The following is a 13,920-nucleotide window of genomic DNA, read 5'->3' on the forward strand; positions in this document are numbered from 1 at the left end:
GTTTTGAGCGATTGGTATGTAGCTGAAATAAAGTCCGGTCAAGCTGTAGTCATTTGAAGTCTTTCAAAGATGCTTTATGCATCCCCTCCACAAATCATGGATTATAGCAGCTTCATTCTACATGTACCTTTTCTTTTCTCCCTCACATTCACTCCCCAGTCTAAAACATTATTATCCAACTCTTGGCTGTCTTTTTATTTTTGGCTTTCTACATGAGAGTCTTTCATCTCCTTTATGTCTTAGCTTGAGTAACACCAAATGAGATGCTATTTCCTAACAACTTGTCTATAACCCAGTCCTAATCCCATCACCCCTAAAAAAAAAAAAAAAAAAAAAAACAGCAAACCACTTGCTATTTTCTGTTTATTCGTGGCATTTGTCATTTCTAACATATCTTTCATCTATACACTCTAAAATATGACTTCCACATTAAATATTTGTTGAATGAATGCTGGTTAAGTCTTTTGCTCTAAAATCCTGTGTATTGTTTGAACATTTTATTTTGTTGCTGTCGTGTAAAATCTGAACTCTAGTACAGACTAGACCACTCATCAAGCTTTTTTCCCACAAGTCTGCTCCGGCTGTACTTGGCCCTCAAAGTCATACCTTGTTATAAATGGAGAGAAGACAGTTTCATGGAAGGAAATAATTTTACCTCTTTTGCTTTCCCAAAAGATGACCTCTTTTCTCCTCTGACTCAAATTTCCTAAAAATTTATTTTTTTCAATCCAGAATTCCATTTTTCCACTGACGCTTTCCTGAAAGAGTTCCCCTGAGTTTCCACTTAAACAAGAAGAGTTTAGGACCAATCCATTGCAATATATTGGAAAATGTTAAATGTTATGCATTTTGTATTCAAGACTTACTTGAGAATTGCTTTAAGTTCAGGTCACCATGCTGGAAGTGTTATAGCTATACTGTGAATTATTGTAATAACTTTTTGCAATTCTAATGTATAAAGTAATAGTTTATTTTTTTTAATTTTTTTATTTTTGAAATTTAAAGAAAAAATTTATTGAAGATCTGAAAAACAATTTCTAAAAGATTAACTTTTCCAGAAAACTGTAACTACAGAATGCATTGTGTCTATCATGTTAAAACGTGCAATGGACACATACAAAAACCATGAAACAAGCCACCGTTCTTCAACAATCTGAGCAAAGATAAAATGCCTAAGGAACAACATGGATGGATGACTCGCAAAGGATGGGCTCTTTACTTTAAGCACCATAAAAAAAAGGGGGGAGCACAAATGGATGAGTGTTCAGTTATATACACTGAATTGAACCTTTGGCACTAGGAATCAGAGCATTCTGTCATATAGCATTAACACATATTATAAAAGTGCGCAGTGTCAAAGGAATAGAAACCACCAACGTTCAAAAGCAGCTTTGTCAACGAAGCAATAAAACACTCTACAGTATGTCTCTCTGTTGTCCATCACTGAATACACTGGTAGCAACTTTCAAATGAAAAAAAGGAAAGAAAAGGAGCTGTAACTCCTTTTATTTTCTCTGTTTAAAATCAAACAGAAAACAAACATCAATTTTGTTATACACGAACATTTCCAAAGTACATTGTTTGTACAAGAGAAGGATTAAGAAACAAAAAGGTGTTTACAGAGATCAAACATGGGTGGCTGCTCGCGCCTCACACGGCTTTCCGATGGTACTCAGGGGGAGCCACTCCATAATCACTGGCACTAAACAAAGTTGCAGAGTTCTTTGCCAGGTATTCTAGGAAATCATGAAGATAATTCAGTAATAAAGCAAGGCTCTTCTCATCCAGAGGTGTATAGGCCAACATTGCTCCAATTCGTACAGTCTCAGGAGATGTGGTGCCCCGTACACCTGGGACATGGGTGCCTCAGGGTGGTCCGCAAGGATCTCAGCGTACTGCAGCCTCTCAAATTTGTAGAGCAGTTGAGTGCCCAACATCACACTGAAGTACTCCTTTATCCCGGCCACAACCTCATTGACTGCATACTCCTTATTATCTGTGTTTCCTCGTGATTTCTTGTTCTTGGCGGGAAGATAGAAGAGCTGTTTTTGCCAGGTAATTAAGTCCCCGTCATCAACAAGCCATGGCTTCAGTTCTTCAGGAATCTTGACTTCAACTCTGCTCATAAATGTTTCCTCATTTTCAACAGTAGGATCTATTCGAGCCCTCTTCTTGCGAGGAGGCTGAGGTGTTTCACTGATGCTGCCACCATCTCCATTTCCAGGTGTCTTTTGTTTGTTCTTTTTTGTTTTCACTTCAATATTTTTTTGCTGTAGCCCAGCAGTCTTCTTTCCAGGGGCAGCCCCTCGCATCTTCCCCTCTGCATACTGCTCCTGATTGGCTTTTTGAAGTTCTCTCCGTTTTTGTAAATTGGTATCCACATACTTGAGTACTCTGCTTTCCGGAACCCATTCATCCTAATTTTTATTCCAACCACTGTAACGGATGAAGTATTTGACCTGTTTATCCTTTATGCCAACTTCTACACACTTTGCTTCATACAGAAGAGGCCCATGGAAGCACAGCACTCTCTCACCCTCCTGGGATTTAGGCTTCGGGTCCTGTCGGTGCCGCCACCCCTGACTACCGCCCCCTACTCTCTACCCCGCCCAGCTCCGCACCGCCAACTCTACATCCTGGGCCCGGTTTAAAGTAATAGTTTATTAGGCGAGAGAGATCCTTATGACCATTTCTGAATATACATTGGGTCTATATCTTTGAGTAATCAATCGAACAGGTTTATGAATTATGAAATAAATATTGTTTTAAGGAAATAAAGTGTACAGTATGCTACCATTTCTATTTTTTTTTAAAGTATGCATTTGCTTTTTTTGTGCATAGAATACCTCTGAGAGAATCTTCTAGAAACCATTAATAGCAGTTGCCTCCAGGCAAGAGTAATGGTTGTAGGAGAAAGACATGCTTTTAACTGTTTCACCCTTTTGTACCTAAAATTTAAAAAGGTAGGGAGAACCACTATCTTTTTAAGCAGCTGCTGGGCTCCTGCTGGCTCCTATTCATCCTGAGGTCAGCTGAAAGCCCTCAGCCTTTTGCATATGCACCGTCAAGCCAAACTGCCTTCATCCTGTGCTAGCGCAGCTGATTTTTTAAAAATACATAGAAACGCAGGTCTTTCCACTTCTTTCAAATTCACCCTGTTAGTTTCAGCCCATTGTTTCAAGATATTTTAGGGTCTTGATTCTGACATCCAAATATTAGCTTTTCCTCCCAATAGTGGTGCCATCTGCATTTCCAGTGTGACAGACACAATTAACCACTGAGCTGACCAGATGCAGAATCTAGAAGCATGAAATTTAAGGCTTCTCGGATTTACATCAGTTGAATAACCAACTTGAGGGGAGTAGCACACTGGTTAAATGGGCTAGAAGTCCACCAGACTGGGCAATCTAGGAGCAGTCACTGTTTTCCTGGTTGTCTCCTCAACTGAAAGACATTTGATGTCTAACTGGAAACAGGGTCCAGTCTGTCCAAGGAAATGTTCCTAGCGGCTTTCCAAATAAACAGTAACAAATTGGATTCCTGTTGGTATTACCTTGTTTTTGGTGAAGGTATCAATTCTTCTCATTTCTTCTTGTTCAGTCACTAAGTTATGTCCGACTCTTTGCGACCCCATGGACTATAGCAAGTCAGGCTTCTTTGTCCTCCACTATCTCCCAGAGTTTGCTCAAATTCATGTCCATTAAGTCAGTGATGCTGTCCAACCACCTCATCCTCTGCCACCCTCTTCTCCTTTTGCCTTCAGTCTTTCCCAGCATCAGGGTCTTTTCCAATGAGTCATCTCTTCACATCAGGAGGCCAAGGTATTGGAGCTTCAACTTCAGCATCAATCCTTCCAATGAATATTCAGGGTTGATTTCCTTTAGGATTGACTAGTTTGATCTCCTTGCTGTCCAAGGGACTCTCGAGAGCCTTCTACAGAACCACAACCCACAATTTAATTCTCTGGTGCTCAGTTTTCTTTATGGTCCAACTCTCACATCTATACATGACTACTGGAAAAACCATAGCTTTGACTATAACCACCTTTGTCAGCAAAGTGATGCCTCTGCTTTTTAATATATGTCTAAGTTTGTCATAGGTTTTCTTCCAAGGAGCGTCTTTTAATTTCATGACTGCAGTCACTGTCTGCAGTGATTTTGGAGCCCAAGGAAATAAAGTCTGTCACTGTTTCCATTTTTTCCCATTTGTCATAAGTGATGGGACTGGATGCCATGATCTGTTTTTTGAATGGTGAGTTTTCAGCCAGCTTTTTCACTGTCCTTTTTCATCTTCAACAAGAGCCTCTTTAGTTGCTCTTCATTTTCTTTTTCTAGGTGTTCTCAAACCCAGTTTAATTATATAAATCCAGTTCATTATATTCTAGAATAAGTTTAGGGATTCACCTGAAGTGTTTCACCTACAGTTTCCAGAATCTACCCTTTTCTCTTTTGTAACACCAGGACATTCACAGCCTTTGGGCACTGGGGGCCCTTTCCTTTCTGCACGGCTTTCTCATGTACATTGGCAAGGGCTCCAGGATCTTCTCTGCAAAAGTGTAACACCTTGGAATTTGCAACTCATTTTTTTTTGGCTGCACCACACAGCATGTGGGATCTTAGTTCCATGAACAGGGAACTGAACCTGTGCCCCCTGTGTTGGGAGTGCGAAGTCCAAGCCACTGGACCACCAGGAAAGTCTTGCAACTTTGTTTTAAATGGGTGCCTAGGTTTCAGTCAGTTCAGGTCAGTCACTCAGTCCTGTCCGACTCTTTTCGACCCCATGAATCGCAGCACACCAGGCCTCCCTGTCCATCACAAACTCCTGGAGTTTACTCAAATCCATGCCCATCGAGTTGGTGATGCCATCCAGCCACCTCATCTTCTGTCGTCCCCTTCTCCTCCTGCCCCCAATCCCTCCAAGCATCAGGGTCTTTTCCAATAAGTCAACTCTTCGCATGAGGTGGCCAAAGTACTGGAGTTTCAGCTTCAGCATCAGTCCTTCCAATGAACACCCAGGACTGATCTCCTTTAGGATGGACTGGTTGGATCTCCTTGCAGTCCAAGGGACTCTCAAAAGTCTTCTCCAACACCACAGTTCAAAAGCATCAATTCTTCAGCGCTTAGCTTTCTTCACAGTCCAACTCTCACATCCATACATGACCACTGGAAAAACCATAGCCTTGACCAGACGGACCTTTGTTGGCAAAGTAATGTCTCTTTTTTTTTTTCCTGTGATGTCTCTGCTTTTTAATATGCTATCTAGGTTGGTCATAACTTTCCTTCCAAGGAGTAAGCGTCTTTAATTTCATGGCTGCAGTCACATCCGCAATGATTTTGGAGCCCCCCAAAATAAAGTCTGACACTGTTGCCACTGTCTCCCCATCTATTTCCCATGAGGTGATGGGACCAGATACCATGATCTTAATTTTCTGAATGTTAAGCTTTAAGCCAACTTTTTCACTCTTCTCTTTCACTTTCATCAAGAGGGATTTTAGTTCCTCTTCACTTTCTGCCATAAGGGTGGTGTCATCTGCATATCTGAGGTTATTGCTATTTCTCCCAGCAATCTTGATTCCAGCCTGTGCTTCTTCCAGCCCAGCATGTCTCATGATGTACTCTGCATATAAGTTAAATAAGCAGGGTGACAATATACAGCCTTGACGTACTTACTGTCTTTTCTCTAGAGTTTGTTTCCTCTACCCCACATTTTCTTGCCTCACTCCAGTTTAGAAATGCTCTTCTTCGATGAAGAGTGAAGAAAATCAGGGTTGAGTATTCTGCTTTCCAACAACTGCTAACCTGACATCTTCATCCCCATCCTCTCTTTATTCCTCTTTCTCTGAATGTAACCAAGAATGTCTTTTACTGTCTGCACTCTTTCAAGTCTCAGCTCGTCAAGGACTTCAGCCTTCCTCCTCTTACTTTGCCTTTGACTTTGGGTTTGTGAGCCTGTCAGGGAGCTCTCTGCACAGCCCTGCTGGTTTCTTTGGGTTTCCTCCTTTTCCTGTCCGAGGATTTTCTGCAGATGAAAGTGTTAGTCATTCAGTTGTGTCCGACTCTTTTCGACTCCATGGACTGCAGCCCGCCAGGCACCTCTGTCCATGGGATTCTCCAGGCAAGAATACTGGAGTGGGTGGCCATGCCCTTCTCCAGGGGATCTTCCCCACCCCAGGGACTGAACCTGGATCTCCTGCATTGCCGGCATTCCTTATCACCTGCACCATCAGGGAAGATGGGCTGTCCTCATTTTTTATTGCAGAGCCTCCTCTCTCTCTGGTGCCACATTCCATTTAAATCTCTGAACGTGAGATCCTAAGTTTTCTCTCCTTTTTTGGTATTATTTTTTATTCATTGTCTCACCCACTCATTCCACGGCCGACACGCGCCTCCTCCTTCCTTCACCTGTCCCGTGGATCCTGTGCCACTGGCAGCGCCCGGCGGTTCTCCCCCACGGGCAGAGACAGGGCTGGGCCAGCTCCCGGTAGGAGCACCCTCCCACTGGGAGAGCCACTGGTTGCTGATGCTCGGCAGAGCGGCTCAGCTGTGCAGGCCTGCAGCTGGGCGGGCGGAAGGGGGCTCCGGAGGGCTCGTGGCTTCCGAGCGCTCACCTGTCAGCCTCACCTTGAGGCTCCTCCAGGCTGGCATTCTGCTGCGTGGAAAGCACGCAGGATTCGGAGTCAAGCGTACCCAGATCTGAATTCTAGCTCTGTCCCTTCCTAGCAAACTCTTTGTCTCTGAGTTTCCATTTTTCTCACTTGAATAATGGGGATATTATGGAGTTGATGGGTGACTGAGGTAACTACACACACACACCACACACCCCCCCACCCCCCACTAGGTTCCTGGTTTTCACAGCTGACATTCCTGGCGGACTGTGCCGCTTCCTTCCCCTCTCTGGCCGAGCAGCAGCAGCGTGTGTCTGTGCCTGGTGAGCCCTCCTGTGATGACGCACACCCCCGTAACCCTTAGACCCTGGAGTCTGCAGATACGGAGGGCCGACTGTTCATGGATTCAGTGAGGCTGACTCAGATGTGGCCATCCCCGAGATGGGATGTAGATCACTCCATCCCCGAGACATACTGAATGGAAGGGTTTACAGATGGAACTTCCCTAAGAGATCTTTACTCTGATATTACAAGCTCTACGACCACGTGAGTGAAGCTGCTATCTATCACCTAGTTGCCTAGTGGAGTGAGCCTGTCTGAGGGAAGCCAGGCAGAGGCGGGCCCCAGGGATACAGCCCATGGGAGTCCTGAGGCCTTTGTTTGCCTCCGACAGATTAACCACTGGCCATTTTTGTTGTTTGAGCCAATAAATTTCTTTCCTTTTTTTTTTGGCTGCACTGGAGCTATGTGGGATCTTAGTTCCCTGACCAAAGACTGAAAGTGCACTCCTTGCATTGGACTCGAGGCATCTTCACCACTAGACTGCTGGGGAAGTATCTAAAATCCCATCTCTTCACTAAGCCAGTTTGTTGGGCTTGTGAGTATGCAACCATTATATACAATGATATATATATATATCTCTATCTACATATATATATATATATCTACATGGTTATAAAATCACAAGTTCTCTCTCATCATTTCATTTTACCTTCTTGTTTAAATCAGTTCCCCTATTTTTATGCAGAAAAACAGAACTCCGTATATGTGCATGGCATATTAGAAATTCTCCAGGCTTGCAGGCCCAGATCTGGATCCTGGCTTTGTCATTTATCAGTCTTGGGCAAACCAGTTAAACCTGAACTTCACTTTTCTATCAATAAAATGGGATTTTTTTTTGTTTATATGGCTGCTTTATGGGTTGAAGCTAATGGATATATGGGCATATCATGTTGTAGGCCACCAATAAACGCTCTATTATTAGGTGGTAAGTAGGGCTTCCCTGATGGCTTCCCTCAGTGGTAAAGAACCTACCTGCCAATGCAGGAGACACAGGTTCAATCCCTGGGTCGGGAAGATCCCCTGGAGACGGAAACGGCAACCCACTCCAGTATTCTTGCCTGGAGAATCCCATGGACAGAGGGGCCTGGTAGGCTACAGCCCATGAGTTCACAAAAGTCGAACCCAACTTAGTGACTAAACCACCAGCACCACCTTACACCATCTCAACAGCTTTTACTCCGTACGGCTGTCTATAGGGGCACCTCTTTCCAGGCGACACTCTTAACCACCATGGTTTCCAAGTTGATCATGGCCTTGTCCAAGGAGAGTGCAGAAACTTTTGGGAAAAGATGAAAGATGAGGAGGTGGACAGGAATTTGAAAGCTCAAATAGTGGAGGAGAGATGAAATTAGCCTTTTTAAAAAACATTTGCAACTGCAGAACTCTACACCCACTTTCTATTTATAAATATCCTCATCTCCCGGCTTGGCTCCTCCTGCACAAGACTCCAGCGGAAGAGAGCAGACACGAAGAGCAGCTGCGAGCCAGGTACAAAGGCGCAGAGCAGAGGAGGCTGTAGGAGGAGAAGCGCCCGCCTGACGTGGGTCAGGTGCGGGAATAAAGGATTCTGGGGCGGTGTGTCTTAGGAAAGTTACGTCATAAAGTCTTTGGTCCCTTTGCCGAAAGCCTGCACAGGCAGAGGCACCTTTTCTCCATAACCGGATCACGCCACCGAGCTCCAGCTTTGCTGCCTACTGTCCCGCGCTGGTGGGGGGAAGACAAGCTAGAAGGCCGCCGCGGAGATGACGCAGCGAGGCAGCGGGGACAAAGGGAGGGTGACAAACTCGAGGCACTTCTGAGAATCCAGCCCCGACTTGAGAAGAGGGAGGGTGGACAGGGCTCGGCGTCACCTCCAGGCTTTCAGCTTGGGAAACAGGGTGATCAGGAAGTGCGGAGTCAAGTCTGAGAACGCGAGCACCAGTGCGGGCTCGGGGAGATGGGCTGAAAGGTCATTGAATCTGAAGATCCTGAACAAACATTTACTGAGGACTGCGTGTTAGGGACTGTCCTGGGTACTTGCAATAGAGCAGAAAAACAGCACTGAAGAAATGTGAGGACTGTCAACAGAGATGCAATTCCACTTTCCCTCAACTCTCGGCCTTCACTAGTTCTGTGGCTTTGCCCAAATTATCTGTACTTGTACAATATCACCTTACCTTCTAAATCTTAAATACCACATTCCAAGTAGTTACTGTGACACTGGACTCAAATCTTTGCTCTAGTAAGAGGAGCATTACCCTACCCTCATTTTAGACATGAGGAGCTGGAAGCTTAATACATTCAAATAACTAGTCCCAGGTCACAGGGCTGCTAAGTGACAGAGGTGGGAATTGCTCCCCTCTTGCCAACCTGCCCTCCAAGGACCAGCTCAAAGTCCACTCCTCCATGGAGCCTTCCCCGAGTTCCCCCCAACAGGATGTGAGCTTTTCCTCTTGTGGATCCCAGGGAGCTTGGTTTCAACTTCTAGCACATTCTGCCTGTCTGACAGGCATCACTACAAGTGTACCAGGGTTTGCTTTTTTTTCTTTGGCCTCAAAGAAAAAAAATGGAGTGTGGGGCCTTAGTTCCCCAACCAGGGATCAAACCTGTGCCCCCTGCACTGGAAGCATGGAGTTTTAACCACTGGACTGGCAGGGAAATCCCAGGCCTTGGTTTTCTGCACATGGTTCTATTTAATCCTCCCAGCTTCTCTAGTCCTGAGGCTCTCGTCAGGAAGGCCAAGGGGGACACTGAGATTGACTGAACTCTCCACTGTCCCCGAGCAGGGCTTCGCACGGAGTGACTGAGGGCTGTATTTATGAACTCTCAGTGTGATCCCCTCAGGGGAGTAAGGGTGAGATGCTGGATTCCAGGAGGCGGGGAGCTGTCTGAGGTGAGGGGCGGCTCTGTCATTTCCGTCTTCACCCTCCTCTTTCCCTTCCAGCCAGAGGACACTCACCAGCCTCTGGGGTGCCAGCAGGGCAGGGCCGCAGGCAGGACGGAAAGTCAGTGGGCACACTCCTTCTTGTCCTTATCTCACCTCTGGCTCTTTGTACTACTCAGGCTGGAAATAAAAACTGCAAAGCCTAATAGATTTTTCCGTGGAAATGTGACATTACCAGGAACAGTCAGTCCATTCTTCTGGCTGCCTGAGGGAGGCAAAAACTAGTGCTAGAAAAGGTTCCTGTCCCAGGGGGCTTCTTGGATGTGGGAGGTGAGCCGTTTGCTTCACTACTTACTCCCCCTCTCCGGCAGTTGGCAAGTCTTCAAAAACTCCTCCAGGTCACATTTTTGTTTCTCCCCCCTTTCCAAAGCACTGTTCTTCAGCCATTTTGGTGTGTGGTACTAATCTGAATCTATTTGGAAACATTCTTTTTCGGGGTGGTACTAAGTTGGTTCCAGAACAACTGTGGTTTTTAAGACAAAATCTGGCTAATTGATCCCAGACAGGCGACTGCGGCCTCGACTGCAGAGGAATCCACTTACGCGAGCACGGCAAATGGGCTTTTCAACATTTCCTCTCACGACAGTGTGTTTGGAAGACCTGCCTCCCCAAGACAGCTTGGGAAGGCAGCAAAGAGGAGGAAGCTGACTCATATAGACAAAGTTGGTGGGAAGGGAAACAGTTGCTTTAGAAAATTAATTGCTGCTACTAGCCAAGATATTCTTCTGAAAAGATTTCTTTTTTTTGGGGGGGGGGGTGTTGGTAGCAAAAGGACTTTTCATTTGCAACTCTCTCTAGGACAAAAATCAGAGCTCAAGATTCTGATTCTCTCAAGTCTGATGAGACAATAAAATGAGGGATCAATAGAGGGACAAAAAAATGAGATGTCATATGTGACAACCTTAACCCTAAAAATAAAAAATCTCTCCAGAGGAGATAAGACACACATCTTTGTCTACATTCAAGAACAAACTTCTGAGGAATTCTCTGGCACTCCAGTGATTAGAACTCTGTGCTTTCACTGCCGAGGGTGCAGGTTTGATCCTTGGTTGGGGAACTAAGATCCCAGAGTTGCATGGCTCCACCAAAACAAAAAACAAAAAAAAACAAAAAAAAAACCACCCCAAAAGTCCAAAGATACAAATTACTATGGCACCTAGGGAGGCAGCATGAATAAACCCATTCAATAGGCAAGTATGTTCCAGAAGAATCCATTGAAGGAATTCCCTGGTGGTCCGGTTATGACTCCATGCTTTCACTGCTGATGGTCCAGGTTTAATCTCTAGTTACAGAACTAAGATCCCATGAGCCGAGGGGAAAAAAAAAAAGAATCCAGTGAGGAGCTGACATGTAAATAAATCACTTTCAAAAACTGTTATCCTTCAAATGGAGTAGGAGTTCCAATACACTGAACTGATGTACTCATAGGAATAAATCCTTCCCATACAGTAAGTGCTCCATCTGGATAAATCCCAATAGCCTAGAAAAGTAACGGTCATCATTTCTATCTTCAGTTGCTTCACCTATTTATCATTCTGCAGAGGCAAAACACCAGGTCTCTTCTGACTGAAGACCATTTTACACTATTCTGCAGAAGGCTTTTTTCTTTGGTTCGCTGATTTGACTAAAAGGGAGGGCACTTTTCCTCAGACGGATGAATCCCTTACCATGAGGTTCACTGGCTACTTTTTCTCAGCATTTCATTGCTTCTATGAAGCAGCAAACACACCTTGCAATTTGCCTCAGGTTTGAATTTGGCTCTGAAACATACTAGCTATAAATTCTGAATAGCTCCTTGAGTCTCATTTTCTTTATTTCTAAAGTAGAGACACCTACTGTACCAATGATGATGAGAAGTCAAGCTTACATGACAGGCGCGCCAGTCACTACCACTGTTCTCCTCGTTTCCCTTCTCTGCCACACACGGCAACGTAAACTGACCAACTTCATGCACTCTCACTTCACCAGCTACACTTTTCCTATAAAGCCCAGGGAGGCTGCTGTTTCAGTGGGCCTGTTTTAAAGGGATAAATATAATTTTTTCCCACAGATTTTCACATCAGAGAGAAGTGATGCCACTGCTGGGTAAGCCCTGAACTTTGTGGGGTGTGGTCTCTCTTCTGTCAGTTTAGTTGGCAGTATCACTACAAGCCCTGGGGGAGGAGAGTTTGAAGGCAAAGATCTTGTCCAGTTGGGAGGACTTAAGAGAGACTTCAGAAAGAGATGACCCTAGAACTGAATTTTACCATACAGGGAACACTTCAAAGGGGAGAGGGAAAAAATAAAAAAAAATAAAAAAATTTAAAAAAAAAGGGGAGAGGGAAAGGACGACGTTTCCAGAGGAGGAAATCATAGCAAAACTACGGTATGTTCAGGTAACATAAGAAGCTGGGATACAGGACTAGGTTTAAGTTTCTTTCATCCTGAAGTTGTCTGTATAGCCTGGTACTTTTAAAGCACCCAAAGTTCGAGGAAACCCCACATTCTCTCCTTCAGCCAAGCTTCAGTGACCAGCACACTCCCCAGAAGGAATGTTTCCTGGCAGCTTAGCTCAGCCCTGCCAAGGCAAACCACCTGTACCAGTTTCACAAGTACAGCCTACAAGATAATCCTTATCTAGGTTTACATGATTTACATGAGTCAGTTATTGTTTCTTTTGGGTGTATCTTAAGAGTACCTACCTACCTGTATTTACTAGCCCTGGAATAAACTTCTGAATATGTAAACGGCTTATAAAATTTTCATGGAGGACCACAGATGTAGTCCTCTTGCCTGAAAAATCCCATGGACAGAGGAGCCGAGGGGGCTACAGTCCATGGGGTCACAGGGAGTTGGACACGACCGAACAAAAAGCAGAGGTGTAGTACCCTTATCGGATTTATAGCTTGGATGCAGTGAGATGGATCAGCCAGTATGTTGATTAATCCCAGGCCTCGGTGAAATTTTTCCACAGCCCAACTTTCATAGGCAAAAACCGGAGCCTTGGCGCCCTCTGGAGGCAGACTGGTTCTCACAGTCAGACAAGCTTCCCAACTAGGCAGGCGTGTATGAGGACAGAAGCCACAGGGTCATAAACATGGCAGTTTCCTAGATCATCTTTACTTGAAGATTTTTTTTTTTGGGAAAAAAAAGTAGGTAATGCAAAACATTTTAATATTAAAACAAATGCAGATAATATTGAATAGAATATAAAATTTACATTACTTTTTGAAACAAAGAGACATCAAAGACATTTCAAGGTAAGCTACTCACGAGCTTCAGGCTATATTCTTAAACTCGGGGTGTGGGGGTGAGGAGAGGAGACCCTGCATGCTCAGTCTAACACTGTGGGTGCTGCTGCTTTGACGGGATGTAGCGAATTCTTCTGAGAAACAGCAAATGAAGTGTTTACTCATTTGGCAACAACCCAGTGGATTATTTAAATAAGTAAAACCAAATGCTTTCTCATTTTAAGAGCATTTTAACCTGCTTGGAAAAGGCCTGAGTAAAATAAGAGCTTTATGTTTGAGTGGAAATTTATTTCCTTCTAAAATGATTTCCCCCCTACTATGAATGTTAACATGCCTAACTGAGGGTATGACATGCGAGCTGGTCAACAGTCAGACATGAGGTTACAAGTACACCTTCCAAGGGTGTCATGAGGAATGAAAAACAAACTACTCACCTTCTGCAATGACAAAATGCAAACAAAATAAAAAACTGAACAAAAGATTATATACAATTAGAACTGTATAATGATGTAATTTAGGGACTGTCAAGGCTAATGCTACAGTATTTGCTTTTCATATTTCATGTGACATTAAGAATTTCTTTGAGGGGCGAAAAAGGAGCCATTACACCTCCTTTCCAAATCCTGCTTATTCTCTGTAACTGCCCTTTTTTCCTGTTGGCAACACAATTTACTGCTCTGCAATAACAGCGTGCAGCTATTCTAGGGTAGGTTAGCTGTGTACTGTCCTTTCTTTGAGGTATGAGAGACAGTGTTAATTAAATGTGCTAAGAAGAATATGCTGGGAGGCAGATTCCAGTGGATGCTGCTGAGTTTTAAGGT

At 44.3% G+C, this 13,920-nt stretch overlaps 1 pseudogene; it reads right to left on the minus strand.

Moving 5' to 3' along the window:
- Nucleotides 1-1,490: 1,490 nt before the first annotated feature.
- Nucleotides 1,491-12,807, minus strand: LOC133063805 (mortality factor 4-like protein 1; annotated as a pseudogene).
- Nucleotides 12,808-13,920: the final 1,113 nt, after the last annotated feature.

This window comes from Dama dama, chromosome 1 (genome assembly GCF_033118175.1).
Source record: "Dama dama isolate Ldn47 chromosome 1, ASM3311817v1, whole genome shotgun sequence".
Classification (NCBI taxonomy): domain Eukaryota; kingdom Metazoa; phylum Chordata; class Mammalia; order Artiodactyla; family Cervidae; genus Dama; species Dama dama.